Here is a 16,374-nt window from a genome sequence, read left to right as displayed (position 1 = left end):
AAGCAGCATTACACCTGGCAAGCTATCAGCTCTCTGCACAAAGCCATGGGGAGGCAGTGTGAGCCTTATGGGAAAAACTCCAAAATACATGTTGTCAGTAATACAACAGATTGTTTTTCATACCTTGTTGTTTATAAGCCCTATGTGGAGCATTTAGCTGGTCAAAAGAAGAATATTCTAATGATAAATAGGAGCAACCTATGACTGATCAGGAGGTGAAGAACTAGCGGCTGGCTCCAGCCTCGAGGGCCACAGAATGGAATATAGTACTGTGCCTACAACATTACCAAACACTGTGCTTCCAACACAGAAGTCCACTCACAGTTTCATCATGGACTGGTACTTAAGAAGGAGCAGTTTTCTTGCCATGAGAAGGGTACCCTGCTTCAGGTGAGGGCTGTATTGAAGAAAATAGTGTAGTGATGAAGCTTGGACCCCAAATATATACCCCACATTCAATTAGATTTGATGCTCATTTAGCATAGTGGCAACTTCTCATTTGCAGAACCTGGGTGTAACCTGTAAGACACACATTGTACCTTCCAACATTACCTTTTGTTGACTGGAGCTTCCTGCATGTTTTATCACTTGTTTTATCACCTGGAACCTTGCTGGTGCTCTTCCATGTGAATGGAAACACCTGTCTTATAAATCACCTTCTGGAACATGCTGAAATTACCTGTGATGTATTGTGGTACCAAAGGTATAACATGTAAAATTTGTGTTAAAGTCCAAATTATGATATTTACACTGAGGCCACGTAGTTTGCTGAGCTGTACACCCCTCCAAAATCCTTACTGTTGCCCACTATTCATGGTGATACTTGTGTTATGGATTTAAATGGCATTTTTTGATATGTACAGTTCTTGCTCTGTATGCCGTTCTTAAGCAGAGTACTATCCATCAGTAGGGTACATGGCCCATTCCACCCTACTTGACCTCTTACAGCTGTGCAACATGCATGCCACCATGAACACCCCAACAAAGACTGTAATCTTTTATAGGCACAGAAATGGAACATGGCTGGCACAACAGATTTCTGTTCCAAGGAATCCTACACTTCTTGAATAAACTTCCTATGCATGTCAAGCAATACTACATATGGTCTGTATTCAGTAATATTCTGAATAAATAGCCTGGAAATCATAAATCCTCTTTGGGGTATACAACATGGTGTTTCTTGACCGTGGAGCTTAACTCTCTCAACAGTGCTCAGACTTAGCTGGCTATGCTTATTAATGGTCTTTTAAACTGCAATCATAATATATACCTATGAACTTATCACATTACTATATAATTACTAGGTATCTTACAGATGTGCATGCTGCATACAGAATATATCTGCAGACAAAAACACCAGTTTATTGATGAATGTATTTCTATAAGCCATCTTATTTGAATATCATTATATGGTTACTAATATGTACTACTGACCACTCCAGTTTTCATATGACCATGACTGTGATACAGATATCTCTGAATTAACCATGCCCTACATGTTAACACTGACTACATAGTTTAGCTTTACACACTGTGCTGTTTTTCATTTCTGAATACCCACTACTGTGTTTTATGTCCTGTAAGAGTACCAACAATATACACATATAACAAGGCAGCTGTAAACAAACATTTAATTGTTTATTTCAATATGTAATTATTAAATCCCCAAATGATGTGGATATTCTGCAAAAAGCCCTTACAGAAACAGATGCTTGGTGCCACAGCCATGGGCTCAAGCTGCCAAGAAATGTATAGTTATCCCCTTTGGGAAAAAACACGTACCCATGAATTACCACATAGGTGGCAGTACACTAAACACCGTAAGTGTGATAAGAGACTTAGGGGCACAGATGGACATTGGTCTCACCTTCGATAACCACGTCACCACAACAGTCAAGAAATCCTTCTGTGTGTCATATCTCATCACTAAGGGCTTTTCATCCAGAAAAACGGAGGAGGTCATTGTCCCACTGTACTCATCCCTCATTAGACCCATTATAGAATACAACGCCCCATTTGGTATTGTAGAATATGAACAGCCAAAGCATGTGTTTGAGGGAATTGAGTATGTGACAGTCTGCATGTATTAAGATGTACTGTGAACTTTGAATGAACTATGAGCAATGTAAAAATACTGAAAAAACAAGAGTCTGCTTGAAAGCAGGAAATGTGCCTTTTATGGAAGTGTATCTGATTTTCTTTCTCTGCCTAGAGATATGATGATGTGAATTGCCTTATGTTTACGGGAAAACCTTTGATTGGTTAATTGCCCTGTATAATGATCTAATTGGTTCATTTTATATTTTTTGTACTGTCAGCAATATCACCAGTATATAAGTTTGTGTATTCTTTTGTTCTGGGAGTCTCCCTGGTGCTTTCCATGAGGCTCCCACAAATGTGTACTGTAGTTAATAAATACCACTGAAAGAAAGAAAGAACTATATTTGTCTTCATTTTCAAAGTAATGTGTAACGTAACAATTGGTGCCGTGACTCGGATCTGAATTAAGAACAAGCTGCAGCAGTCAGGAACTGAACAAAATACTGCTAACAAAAGGGCCCATAACAAATACTGCTAACAAAATGGCCCATAACAGACTTTTCTGTTTCTGCAGTGTTTCTTTCATTTTTCTGCACCTGTCTGCTTTAAAGATTTGAAAATCATTTTTTTTTTATGCAGAAAATGGTATGATTTCTCTCATTCAGTTGTTTTGAGCTAAGTGGCATACATTTCTTTTCTGATACTGAATGCGCAGTATGAGTGTGGGTTAATACGAAAATACTGGCGACATACGTATGAAAGGAGGTATGATAGTGGGGTAACAAGACGTTTATATAACGCCTTAACTAAACCTGTATTACACAAGTATAGCTCTATTTAAGTGAAAATGGGAGTGAGTGCGGAAAAAATAAATGAGCCAAAAAGAGGTACACCAGCTGGTTATATGTTTTACCGTGTGTCCCGGGACAGTTGCATGTTTTTAAATCAGTGGATCGCCCTTACTAAAAATGACGGTGACCTTGCTTTTCCCGAAAATGGTAGTTTTAATAAAGATATTTTGACTAATTTGCGAAAGAAATTAAAAAGAAAGGAAAAATACCAGGGTTGGGCTGGGCAGCTTTTAATGATTGGATGTGTGAGGCTAAAGAAAGTAGTAGTCTTAAGGACAATCAACAAAAACTAAAAGAGCAGATAAAGGAACTGCGGCATACTGCGAGTAATTAAATGTAGCAGATGGTAAATGCTAAAGGGAACCACCCTTTAAGGGATTATATCCTGTACAGAAATTAAATAAATTGCAAATAACTGAATCATCTGAGGATGATAACCCATGGTTTCCCCACCCCCTATGGCTCCTCCACCACAATATCAGCCTTCACAGGTTCAAGACGGAGCAGTAAGCTCCACAACAGAGGATGAAGGCCGGCGGGGAGAAGAGCAGACCGCTCCCGACTCTGGAAGTGGAGATCAGGCAATGGGAGGCCAATCTAGCAGACCAATTATAGAACAACCTGGCCAAATAAATACAGGTAAACCTTCACCTAGACTGACCCGTTCAAAGACAAAAAAACAGCAAAAAAGAAAAGTACAAATGCTTATTGACCCTAGGTCTAGCCAGCCGAAAATATATCAATAAAAAAGCTGTATATTTACACAAGGGTAAATATTACAAGCAATGCTCAACTGTGATTGAAGACAACGACGGCTACATTGGTCCGGACAAATCTAACCCAGATTCTAATTCTGAATCGGGCACTAGCCCATCAGATAAAGAAGGAGTATTCCCATTAAAAAAGTCCCAAACCGAGCACATGCTAGGGATGCGGGACAACTGGCTACTGTAATGGTACCTAGGGAGTGGTCAGCAGTTGATTTTCAAGCAATTACTAAATCACTCCCGCCCACTCATACTAACCCAGCGAAGTTTCAACGTGTATTGTCAGGACATATTTGTCTGCAAAATCCTACCATAGAAGAGGTTAGAGCTGTCCTCCAATATGCTGTCCCAGCTGATCTGATGAAACATATCTAGAATCATGCTAATGTTCCTACCCCAATACCAAAGCACAACATACAAGGAAAAAATGGGTTTGGGGTGGTTAGGCAATGTATAGTCAATGCTATCACTGTAATAGTGCCACCTACCCCCAATTGGTTGAAAATTAAATCAGTCACACAAAAAGAGGATGAACCTGTAGACAAATACTTAAATTGGCACACTGAAGCCTTCGAGGCATATTCCAGGTACCCAGAGCCCACTGAAGGACCAGCACAAAGCGGGCTGTCAACTGCTTTTGTAGATGGGTTACACCCTCAGGTGAGGGACAAGTTAAAGAAAGTATGCTTAAACTGGCCTAGTTTGGGCTTACACGAGTTACTCCAGCAGGTACAATACCTATCTGACCATTTGGCTAAAGAAAAAAAGGATTTACAGGAAAAATTAGTAAAACCGCAAATCCAAATGTGCAGCGCTTTTGGCCAACGACTGGTCAATGGGGTAAAAGGCGAGGAAGAGGGAGGGGTGGAAACCAAGAAGCAGGAAATCAGAATAGACAAAACTGGCAGGGAACACAGTTGGCCCCACCCCAAAATTCTAGTAATCAGACAAAGTGTTTCAACTGTGGCCAAGTAGGCCATTGAAAAAATGAGTGTCCATATTTGGCTGAGCAACCTGCACCATACACTGATGCGTAGCATCAGTGGAATTCTAACTGGACGCTGGCCAATCGACAGCAACCACAATGAAGGTTCCCTAAACAGAAACAGCAATTGTGCCCTTTTATTCCTGTGGATCAGGATGGACCACATGTTATGTTACTGGTTAAAAATAAACCCTATCCATTTTAATTGATACCGGAGTGACTAAATCCATGCTAGCTGACAAAGCTCTCCGACAAAATAACTAGAGGAGTGGGTGTCTCTGGTATACCTATTGAGTATTCTAAAACTGTTCCAGTCCCAGTAACTTTGGGACCTCTACAAAATAACCATGTATTTTTAGTAGGACCTCAGCACCTTTAAATCTATTAGAAAGAGACTTGCTTTGCAAAATGGGGGCCACCATTTTTTGCTCAGCTAATGGAGTTTATCTCCAAGTACCTTCAGACCAACAAAATAGTACCCTGGCAGCCTTAGATGCCACTATCACTTTACAGACGATGTGTATTCAGTCAGATTCTAACAGAAACGAGTATTTACATTCCCTACACTCTCACCTGTGGACTACTCATGACAATAATGTAGGGTTTTTGACCTCAGCTACTCCTGTAAAAATAACCCTAAAACCAGGAGCAAAGTTGCCGAGAGTACCACAGTACTCTTTGACAGCTGAGGCTATAACTGGTATTGCCCCTATTATTTCTGCATTGAAACAGCAAGGGATCATAGTACCCACCACAAGCCCATGTAACACCCCAATATTACCAGTGAAAAAAACTGGTAAACAAGCTTACAGATTTGTGTAGGACTTGCGGGAAGTTAAAAAGCTGTTTTGCCTGTTTTCCCAATTGTACCAAACCCAGCTACTATTTTGAGCTGTATCCCACCTACTGCAAAATGTTTTATGGTAATAAATATTTCATCAGCTTTTTTCTCTATTCCAGTACATCCTGACAAGATAGCATTACAGTTGTCCCTCCGCCAAAACGGAACTGTGTGTTTTCAAAAACTTAGTAAAACTAGAGTAGGGTGGAGCCATTGTAACAAAACAGTGGTATATAACTGCACTGCAGACAATTCGGGTTGTGTAACAGATTTCTCACCTATAAAAAAACTTGTTAAAAACTCTATAGCTAACTTTTCCCAGAAAATAGAAACTGTCTATTGGAAAATATTCCAAGGACTGCAGGATGCCGGGGATCGCTTTGATTCTATCAACATCACCATTAAAGTAGAAAATTGTTATTTTGTGTGTGGAAGAAAAGCATATAAGTGGCTACCAGGAAACTGGTCTGGCAGCTGCTTCCTGGGCTACCTTGTTTCGGCTATTCAACATGTATCTGCATTACCTAAAGGAAAAATTCGGAACGTTCGAGAGATCAAGAAGCCTGCCAATCCAGTAGGTCAAGTTGATGCTTCATGAATCTATCACCATGATTTAGCTCAAGCTGGCACCAAAGGACTGTCCCATATGGACTTGGATGATGACGTCATATCATGGGCTGGTATAATTCCATCATACGGAGCAGTGAAATCAATTTAGGAATTGAAAAAGCTATCTAAATTGCTTAAAATATTAAGCAATGCTACATTTTCTGCCTTAGAACTAGTGATTGATGAACTGACTGCTATGAGAGCTGTAGTACTCCAAAACCGTATGGCTCTCGATTTCACCCTAGTGGCGAAAGGAGGAACTTGCGCTTTAATCCAGAAGGAGTGCTGTATGTTTATTCCTGACAATCAGCACAAAATTGAAAGCCACATTGAACTGATTCAAAGAATTTCCAAACTCTCGGAGGCCAAAGAGGCTGATAGTTCAACATGGGCATGGTTAACCAACCTGTTCTCAGGCTGGGTAGGTGAACTCTTGAAGCTGATTTTATTAACTGCAGTATTAGCAATTGTTGCTTTTCTTGTCTTATTTCTAATCAAAGCACTGATCTTGAAATTAATGTCTTCAAAAACTGTAAAAAAAGTGCCCAAGTTTTATATGCCTGCAGCTATGAATGTAGACGATGAAATGACAATGTTTTCCAATGATGTAAAGACCAGTAGCATGGTTATGTTAGATTTGGGGCAAATGTATGATAGGTTAAATGGTGATGCTTACACAGCATCAAATGGGGAATTGTAGAATATGAACAGCCAAAGCATGTGTTTGAGGGAATTGAGTATGTGACAATCTGCATGTATTAAGATGTACTGTGTACTGTGAACTTTGAATGAACTATGAGCAATGGAAAAATACTGAAAAAACAAGAGTCTGCTTAAAAGCAGGAAATGTGCTTTTTATGGAAGTGTATCCGATTTTCTTTCTCTGCCTAGGGATATGATGATGTGAATTGCCTTATGTTTACGGGTAAACCTTTAATTGGTTAATTGCCTGTATAATGATCTAATTGGTTCATTTTATATGTTTGTACTGTCAGCAATATCACCAGTATATAAGCTTGTGTATTCTTTTGTTCTGGGAGTCTCCCTGGTGCTTTCCATGAGGCTCCCACACGTGTGTACTGTAGTTAATAAATACCACTGAAAGAAAAAAAGAACTGTATTTGTCTTCATTTTCAAAGTAATGTGTAATGTAACAGTATGTACCCAACTGGAAAGGCTGCAGAAATACCTCACTAAAAGAATCACAGGCCTAAAGCAGATGCCCTATGCTGACTGTCTAAAAATAATCCAGCTATACTCTGCTGCATATCATCTTCTCAGAGACTATCTCTGCTTAACATACAAGGCCATGTCAAACCCAGAGCTGTTGGACATGCTACACTTAAAGAAATCCCAATCCCTCAGAGCCACATGCTCCAGGGATCTAAATCTTGTCATCACAATGAACAAAACATGCTGGAGTGATAGGTTCCTGACTCAGAGTCTCCCATACTCTGGAATAGACTACCCATACATGTCAAGCAGAGCGCCTCTTTGGCCCTCTTCAAAAGGAACCTTGATGATTGGATGGGAGATAGGAAATTCACCCCGGGGATCACGTTAGTCACCCTGCTAGACAGGGGTCCAGGGAAGTAAATATTGTGGGAAGAAATAGCCAGGGAATTGTTATGGCTAGTCTTGTATGCGCTCCTAGGGCCGATTAGCCTAGTACTAACCTATGAACCTATAATGAAAACAACAAATAGATGTGTACTGTACTCTTCAAAGTTCCATGAATTAAATTTAATCTACATTTGAAATCATTTAATTTTTTCCCCTTACTTCTTTATTCAGCTGTTTGTTTGTGTACTTATTAATTGCAGCTTGATAACCATGTAAGTGGGAGTCTGACAGACCCTTTTGAGTCATAACCTGAACTCCATGGTGAAAGGCACAAACAGAAAATTGTAAATAGAATGAATAATTATACTGCTTTCAGATAGACTGTCAAACGGTTAGACAAAATGCAGAAGTGGAATTCAAGCAAGGTGATAGTTGAAAAAATATAAGAAATGGAAATGAGGTCAACCTATAAATACAGCTTTGCAGGCAAGAAGGGCATTACTGCTCACACCTGAAATATTTGTATGTATGTACATATGTAAAATGTATAAATATAAATACAATGTTTAACAGAGTGGCTATGTTAAGTATAGAAGGATCTCTCCATTTTTATTTATTTTGTTAGTGTTATGTGCAATGGTGTTCCTTAAACTAATGGGTGTGTATTATTAATTTGCAGTTTGTTTACCGGGAAAGTCCACTGGGCCAAAAATGAGGTCATTTTCAATGGAGGTCCGGGGAGAAAAGCTCCTAGTACAGTTTTACAATAAAAATCATCAGTTTCTAATTTATAATAGATACATACATATATACATACACACACCTCCCTGCTATAAAGTCTGATGATGATGACTGTGGAAATGGGTATAGTTATCAAATCCTATGCTGCTATTCAAAATCTCCAGCAAGGACAATGCCAAACAAATACTTCATGTGTTAATCATGGGCTTACGTTCAGCGCTCTGAAATGCATCATTGCTTATGTTGGTAAAGCTTGTATCTGTACCACTTAGCACAGTCAGCAGGTAGAAGGGTCTCTATATTGCTGAAAGATTCTCCTTTGACCACCATGCTCTGTGGTTGCTGTAAAATCCTTCTGCTTTACACAGCTTACCCTTTGTTGTATCTTGTCAAGTTCCAAATAAGTTATACCCTTACTGTGTTCTCCTTTATTAGGCCCAGCATTGAAAACAGTGCCTCATTGGCACATACCTCACAAAGTACTCAGAGCAGCTCAAAATACTTCAATGTTTCCTCAACAAAAAAGATCTCAGGTCTCAGTAAACATAGCTACTCTGACAGACTGAAAGACTTGTCTCTTTACAAAGTGTCCTACACATTCCTGACTGGGTCATGTCTAATACAATTCCCATGCTATGAAGGACCCAATATTCTAAGATCACCATCACCACAATAAAACGAGTTGTAACCCAATACTATCACATCAACATTTCCAAAAGGCTTGCAAAGTACATTACCCAGTGCATTCAACATTTGTGAAATAGGCTGACTTTACATGTCAAACACAATACTTCACTTGCATCATTTATAAACAGTTTGGATAAATGTAAGAATTTAGGACTAATCCAATAAAAACAACAAATCCATTTTTTTTTCAAAAGTGTGTTGTTTTCCCCTCCCCAAAGAAAAGCAAATGTTATTTTCATTCTGTCTTTTACAGATGAATTCAGAGTTTCATTTTTCTGACCTTGTTATATCTACCAGCAGGAAAAACTACTAATGGGAGTTTGGGTGTGTCATATACTGCCTGATTAACATACAAAAAATAATAACAACAATGCATTACCTAGGTCAGTTGCGATTTATGATATATATTTTTTTCAGCCAGGTTAGGTCTAAATTACCTACTCCCAAAATATATTCATACCTAAATTTGTCTTAGCATAGTCCTCAGCTTTAGTAAGCAATCTCATTAAATGACAAAGAACATTCACAAGTGGTGATCTTTAAATGTGTAGCAAACAGGTCCCTGTGCAATACAAACACAAGCTATTAGCACATCATTTTATCTTTTATCTACCATCACCACTGGTTAGGACACAAAATGCCAGCCAGCGAGGGGAAGGGGGGATTCCCTGGGTTTTTGTGCAGATGTAAACCAACATTAGTAACCCTCCTCCATCTTGGTATTGAAGCCTTGCAACTAAATATTTCATTTATTTGTGTGTGTGTGTGTGTGTGTGTGTGTGTGTGTGTGTGTGTGTGTGTGTGTGTGTGTTTAAATTTATTGAATCTAAAAAGTAATCAATTTTCAGTCATTCATCATAAAGGTCCAAAACAGAAGCACACACACACATACACCCACACCTCAGCTCTCCTAAATTTGGGGGAACACATGTAATTTGTTCTCTAAGTTTTGTTCCATCCCACCTAAATCTGGAAATTATTTTGAGTGAATACCATCCACTAAGAGTACCTTTTCCCTAAATATTTTCTCTTTGTCCAGAATTCCAAGTAAAAGTTGAAAGACATGGCACATACATACACACACAGACTGTGCTAACACATATGCAGCTATTTCCCACATCAGAGGAGTGGGCCACTTTTTCCCTTTTGTCAGGCTCCAACTTATTACCAAACAAACTCTTGTTTATTGCAGTCCTTTGCAAAAACTGTTTACAATTAAAAACTGAGTGCACTCAACAAAACAAATAACATTTCTCCAACTGTCTAATCAACAAAAAGGGTCTGTTGCCATGGATATGAACTTTCCCACTACATCTGTTACCAGCTTGGCGGAAATGGGCATCCTGAGGTAATGTAGAAACTGCCTCATATTTACAGACAACCAGTTAATTATTAAACAAATTGATATGGTATGCAAGAGATGTATTTACACAATGTCACTGGATGCAAAGCTCTCACATAAAAGCATTCCTAATGTCAATAAGGTTGTCAGTAGTATATACACTGCACCAATCACACACAACTCAAAGCAGAAACATAGACCCATATATGACGAGGCATTTAAATGGAACCTACCTAAACCCCAAAGACCTCATTAGTGAAGTACACATAACTAAATCCCATAGTAACCCTCAATTCACACTTTCAAAACAACACCCACATCAACCCATACAGCTGCATCTCATGGAACCTCTACTTCTAACCCCCATATGACAAGAAGCCACCACAAAATCTAACATTCTAGTCAATGGATGCCACATTGTGTGATACACTGTTGTCCCTCTCACCAGGCTGAGTAAAGAGAAAGTCATGGTCAGTTGCTTATCAGGGGCCAGGATCCGCCACGTTACAAATACATGCAGGTCATTGAACCACAAGTACCAGTCTGACTCAGTCATAATCCATATGAGTGTAAATGACCTGAGATGTACCTCCCTAGACAACATGAAGAGGGACATCATGGAGGTCTCAGAATCTTTGTGTCTCGGGCTGGTATGACAACAACATTAAGCAGTATTTTACCTTCTACAAGCATGATGCCACAATATGAAGAAAAAATGACTGACTTTAATAATTGGCTTCATTTCCGGTGTCATTCCAATGTGATGCAATACTGGTCAGCATGGAAGAATATGACCATGGTAGAAAAAGACCATGCTGCTATGCCAGGGATGGTCTCCACCACTCCTTCTAGGCTTTCAAATATTAGCTAAAAAATTTCCTCCACGCATAGTGCTTTTTTTGTTAGTCAATGCCAAACTGAAAGTACTTCTGAAATAGCAAATCAAAACCAAGAAAATCTAAAAGTGTTGCTGCTCAATACTAGAAATCTAAACAAAAATATCACTCCCTAGAAGCTATCCTAACCTTAGACAATGCGGATATCTATGCAATCACTGAGATATGGTTTAAAGCTGTGTAGAGCACACTGACAGTACACGGTTATAATGCCTTCTATACCTTTAGACTATCCACTACACAGACGAGGGACTAAAGGTGAAGGTGTCCCAATTTACATCAAAAACAAATATACTGCCAGTCTTGGAGCTTCTACATATTATAATCACCATAGGCATAATCCAGTACCACCTCCTTACAAGCTATATAAGACCAAGGAAACACATAACATATATTTAAACTTACTGGAAACACTCAAAATCTAAACTAATAGATATTCATGGGTGACTTTAATTACCCCACTATTAACTAGGTATTACATATAACACCAAATGCACAGTCACAGAGACTCCTGGATTTTGTAAACACAACCTCCTTCCTGGACCAGATTGCAAAATTACACACACAGAGATTTTATATATATATATATATATATATATATATATATATATATATATATATATATATATATATGTGTGTGTGTGTGTGTGTACAGTGGATATAAAAAATTTACACACTCCTGTGAAAATGCCAATTTTTTTATCTAAAAAAATAAGACCACAATAAATCATTTTAAAACATTTCTACATTTAATGTGACCTATAACCTGTACAATTCAATTGAAAAACAAACAAATCTGTTAGGGGAAAAATATAAAAAAAAAAACATACAATATGCTGGTTGCTTAAGTGTGCACATCCTTAAACTAATACTTTGTTGAAGCACCTTTTGATTTAATTACAGCATTCAGTCTTCTTGGGTAGGAGTCTATCAGGATGGCACATCTTGAATTGGCAATATTTGTCCACTCTTCCTTGCAAAAGCACTCCAAATCTGTCAGATTGTGAGGGCATCTCTTGTGTACAGCCCTCTTCAGGTCAACCCAACAATTTTCAATTGCATTTAGGTCTGGCCTCTAGATGGGCCATTCCAAAACTTTAATTTTCTTCTGGTGAAGCCATTCTTTTGTTGATTTGGATGTATGTTTGGAGTTACTGTCGTGTTGAAAGGTAAAATTCCTCTTCATCTTCATCTTTCTAGCAGACGCCTGCAGGCTTTGGGACAAAAGTGACTGGTATTTGGAATTGTTCATAATTCCCTCCACCTTGACTAAAGCCCCAGTTCCAGCTGAAGAAAAGCAACCCCAAAGCATGATACTGCCTCCACCATGCTTCACTGTGGGGATGGTGTTCTTTTGGTGATGCAAAGTGTTGTTTTTGTGCCAAACATACCTTTTGGAATTGTGGCCAAAAAGTCCAACCTTGGTCTCATCAGACCATAACACATATTCCCAAATGCTTTTGGGAGACTATATGTATTGTTTTGCAAATTTTAGCCAGGCTTGGATGTTTTTCTGTGTAAGAAAAGGCTTCTGTCTTGCAACCCTACCCCATAGCCCAGACGTATGGATAATACGGGAGATTGCTGTCACGTAGTACACAACCAGTACTTGCCAGAAATTCCTGCAGCTCCTTCAGTGCTGCTGCTGGTCTCTTGGCAGACTCCTTGACCACTTTTCATCTTGTCTTTTCATAAATTTTGGAGGGACGTCCAGTGCTTTGCAAAGTCATTATTGTCCCATATTTTCTCCACTTTTTGATGACTGTCTTCACTGTGTTTCATGGTATATCCAATGCTGTGGAAATTTTTTTGTACCCTTCTTCTGACTGATACAAAGCACCAAAGGGATCTCATTGTTGAAAGGTAAGCTCTCTGCGAACCAAGGCTTTTGCTATATTAGGCATCTGAGTAAATGTCAGAAAATCCTACTAGGACAGCTGAACTTTATTTGGGGTCAATCAGAGTCTCTTTAATTGATGGCAGGTGTGTAACCGACAAGACTGAATGCTGCAATTAAATCAAAAGGTGCTTCAACAAAGTATTAGTTTAGGGGTGTGCACACACAACAAAGTATTAGTTTAAGGGTGTGCACACTTATACAACCAGTGTATTGTATGTTTTTTTTATTTTTTATATTTTTTTCCCCAACAGATTGGTTTGTTTTTCTATCGAATTGTACAGGTTATAGGTCACATTAAAGGTGGGAAAAGTTTTGAAATGATTTAATGTGGTCTCATTTTTTTATATCACAAAAACCTGGCATTTTAACAGGGGTGTGTAAATGTTTTACATCCAATATATACACACACACACACACACACACACACACACACACATATATATATATATATATATATATATATATATGTTTCTTTTTCCCATTTCGCACATGGGGTCAGGGTGTCACTTCAACAGTGACAATCATCTCAAACCAAGGTTTACACCACTGGGCAGCTAGCCCTGCTGCAGTAGTTCAATCATACCACATACTCACACCTACATCCAATTTAGAGTGTCCAATCCACCTACTGCATGTTTTTGGAATGTGGAAGGAAAAGTACAGTTCTGTACACTTACCATAAATGTAGATGTTCGAGTGTATTCACTGTTGCAGTCATTACATTTGGGTTATCTGCTTGTAGGTAGCCCTCAGTTGACCTGATTAACAAAGTCTTGGGTCCTGCATTGGTTGCTGTCCCTCCTTTCATGATGTCAGGTCGTCAGGGGTATAAAACATGCAACCGACGCCATTACATCAGTTTTTCTTGCACCAGATGCCAGGTGCCCCCCTAATGGGGAGCAATTAAATATAAAAGTACAATGATATTCCTCCAACAAAAAAACAAATACACCAAAAAGGCTTTTAAGCATAGTAAAGGAAAGTAGAGGTATAGCCAAAAGAAGCTAGGGGGCTGGAGGGAGGGTAACCAGGACTGCAACAGTGAATACACTTGAACATTTACATTTATGGTAAGTGTACACAACTGTACTATATTCTTCGTGTTTCACTGTTCCAGTCATTACATTTGGATAGATTCCCAAAGCCGTGGTTGGGAGAAGGAATTTAGATAGCATTAGGACGAGCTATAAGGCCCTGCAAGACTGCAGTGGAAAAGCCAGCTCTGGATTTAGAGAAAATTGGCAAATGGTAATGCTTGGTGAAAGTATGTACAGAACTCCAGGTAGCAGCTTTTAGGATGTCCCTGGTAGGGACACCTCTGAGAATGGCTGTAGAGGTAGATGCAGCCCTGGTGGAGTGAGGTCTGATCCCCTGGGGAATGGGTTTTCCATGGTGGTTATAGCAGAAATGAATGCAATGGCCTATCCATTTAGAAATGGTTTGCTTTAAAATAGCCTTCCCCTCTGCCCCTGCAGCAAATGCTACCAGCAGTTGTTCAGATTTCCTTTGAGGTTTAGTCCTGTCCAAGTAGAATCTGAGTTGTCTGTGCACATCTAAGGAATGCAGTATCCATTCCCCTTTGTTCTGTGGATTGGGAAAGAAGGTTGGCAAATGAATGGACTAATTAAGAGCCACACTAGATACCACCTTGGGCATGAAGGATGGATTGATTCTGAGGGACACCCTGTCCACATGAAAGATGATGAAAGGCTCCACTGCCATAAGGGCCTGTAATTCAGATACCCTTCTAGCTGAAGTGATTGCTAAAAGGAAAGCTGTTTTCCAAGAAAGAAATTTTAAGTCTGCAGTAACAGCTGGCTCAAAAGGAGGTAGAGTGAGTTTCTCCAAAACAAAGTTAAGTTCCCAGGCTGAGGTTGGAGCTCTCCTGGGTGGTCTCAAATTTTTGGCCCCTCTGAGGAACTGCTTGAGCAGTGGATGAGAGAAGACGGGGGTTCTGTGTTATAATGAGCTGAAATAGCTGAAGCGTGGATTTTAATGGAGGAAAAAGACAGGCCCTTGTGAAGCATCTCAGTTAAGTATTGTAAAATCTGAAGTAAATTGGGTGCTGATGTACTCATCACTTGAGATTGGTTCCAGGCACAGAATCTTTTCCATTTTTCAGCATAGGATTTTCTAGTGCTAGGCCTCCTTGCCTCTAAAATGATATCCATCACAGGTTTACTGAGGGATGGAAAAGGAGTGATTATGTAATTAGTCAGGCTGCAAGGTTCAGTGTTAGAAGCTGAGGGTGCAGAATCTGGTTTTCCTGCTGGGACAACAGGGAAGGAGTCAGCGGCAGGTGCCATAGGGATATTTGTGACACACTGCGCAGGAGGGGGTACCAATGATAGCGTAGCCAGTCTGGAGCAATCAAAATCATCCTTGGTTTGTCCTGTTTGATTTTTAGTAGTACTTTGGAGAGCAGGGGCGGGGGAGGGGGCAGAGACTGATAGGTTTTTCCAGCTGAAGGACAGAGCATCCACTTTCCAGGCTTGTTTGTGAGGAGTCCTTGTGCAAAATTAGTCCAATTGGTAGTTCTGGGGAGAGGCAAACAGGTCTATATCTGGGCTCCCCCATTTGCTTGTCAACATGTTGAAAATCTTGGTTCCAGTTTCCACTCGTGTGGGTCCATGAGGTTTCTGCTTAGTCAGTCTGCCAGTATATTTAATTTTCCTGGCAGGAATTGAGCTTGTAGGTGCACTTGGTAGCTCAAGGCTGTGTTCCACAATCCCATGGCTAGTCTGCAGAGGGGGTAAGAATGTGTACCCCCTGCTTGTTTATGTTCCACATAACAGTGGTGTTGTCCGTCTTTACCATTAGTTGTCCTGGAAGAATGTGATCCTTGAAGGCTGTCAGAGCATTCTGTACAGCTAACATTTTTTTTTGACTGATATGCAGGTGCATTTGACTTGGGTTCCATTTGCCCTGAATGCACTTCCCTGCCAGGTGAGCCCCCCCATGCATAGTCTGATGCATCTGTTAGGGTTTGGGCGGCAGGGGGTGGTGTGTAAGGTAGTCCCTTGTTTTGGTGACAGGCCTCTGCCCACCAAAGGAACTCTAGGCGTAGGCAAGGTATGATAGGAATCATTGCTTCTAGATCCTGAGAATGTTGACACCATAGGCTTTTTAGATACCACTGTAGTTTCCTCATA

At 39.8% G+C, this 16,374-nt stretch overlaps 1 protein-coding gene across 1 annotated transcript in view; it reads right to left on the bottom strand.

Moving 5' to 3' along the window:
- The window catches only part of SNED1 (sushi, nidogen and EGF like domains 1), a 1,598,911-nt gene that overhangs the window by 663,641 nt on the left and 918,896 nt on the right, over positions 1-16,374 (bottom strand). The gene's annotated exons all lie outside the window — the stretch shown is intronic.

The sequence above is a fragment of the Protopterus annectens genome, chromosome 4.part1 (genome assembly GCF_019279795.1).
Source record: "Protopterus annectens isolate FY-2018-M chromosome 4.part1, PAN1.0, whole genome shotgun sequence".
Classification (NCBI taxonomy): domain Eukaryota; kingdom Metazoa; phylum Chordata; order Ceratodontiformes; family Protopteridae; genus Protopterus; species Protopterus annectens.
The sequence above is the reverse complement of the archived record's forward strand: the minus strand, read 5'-3'. Positions and strand labels throughout refer to the sequence as shown.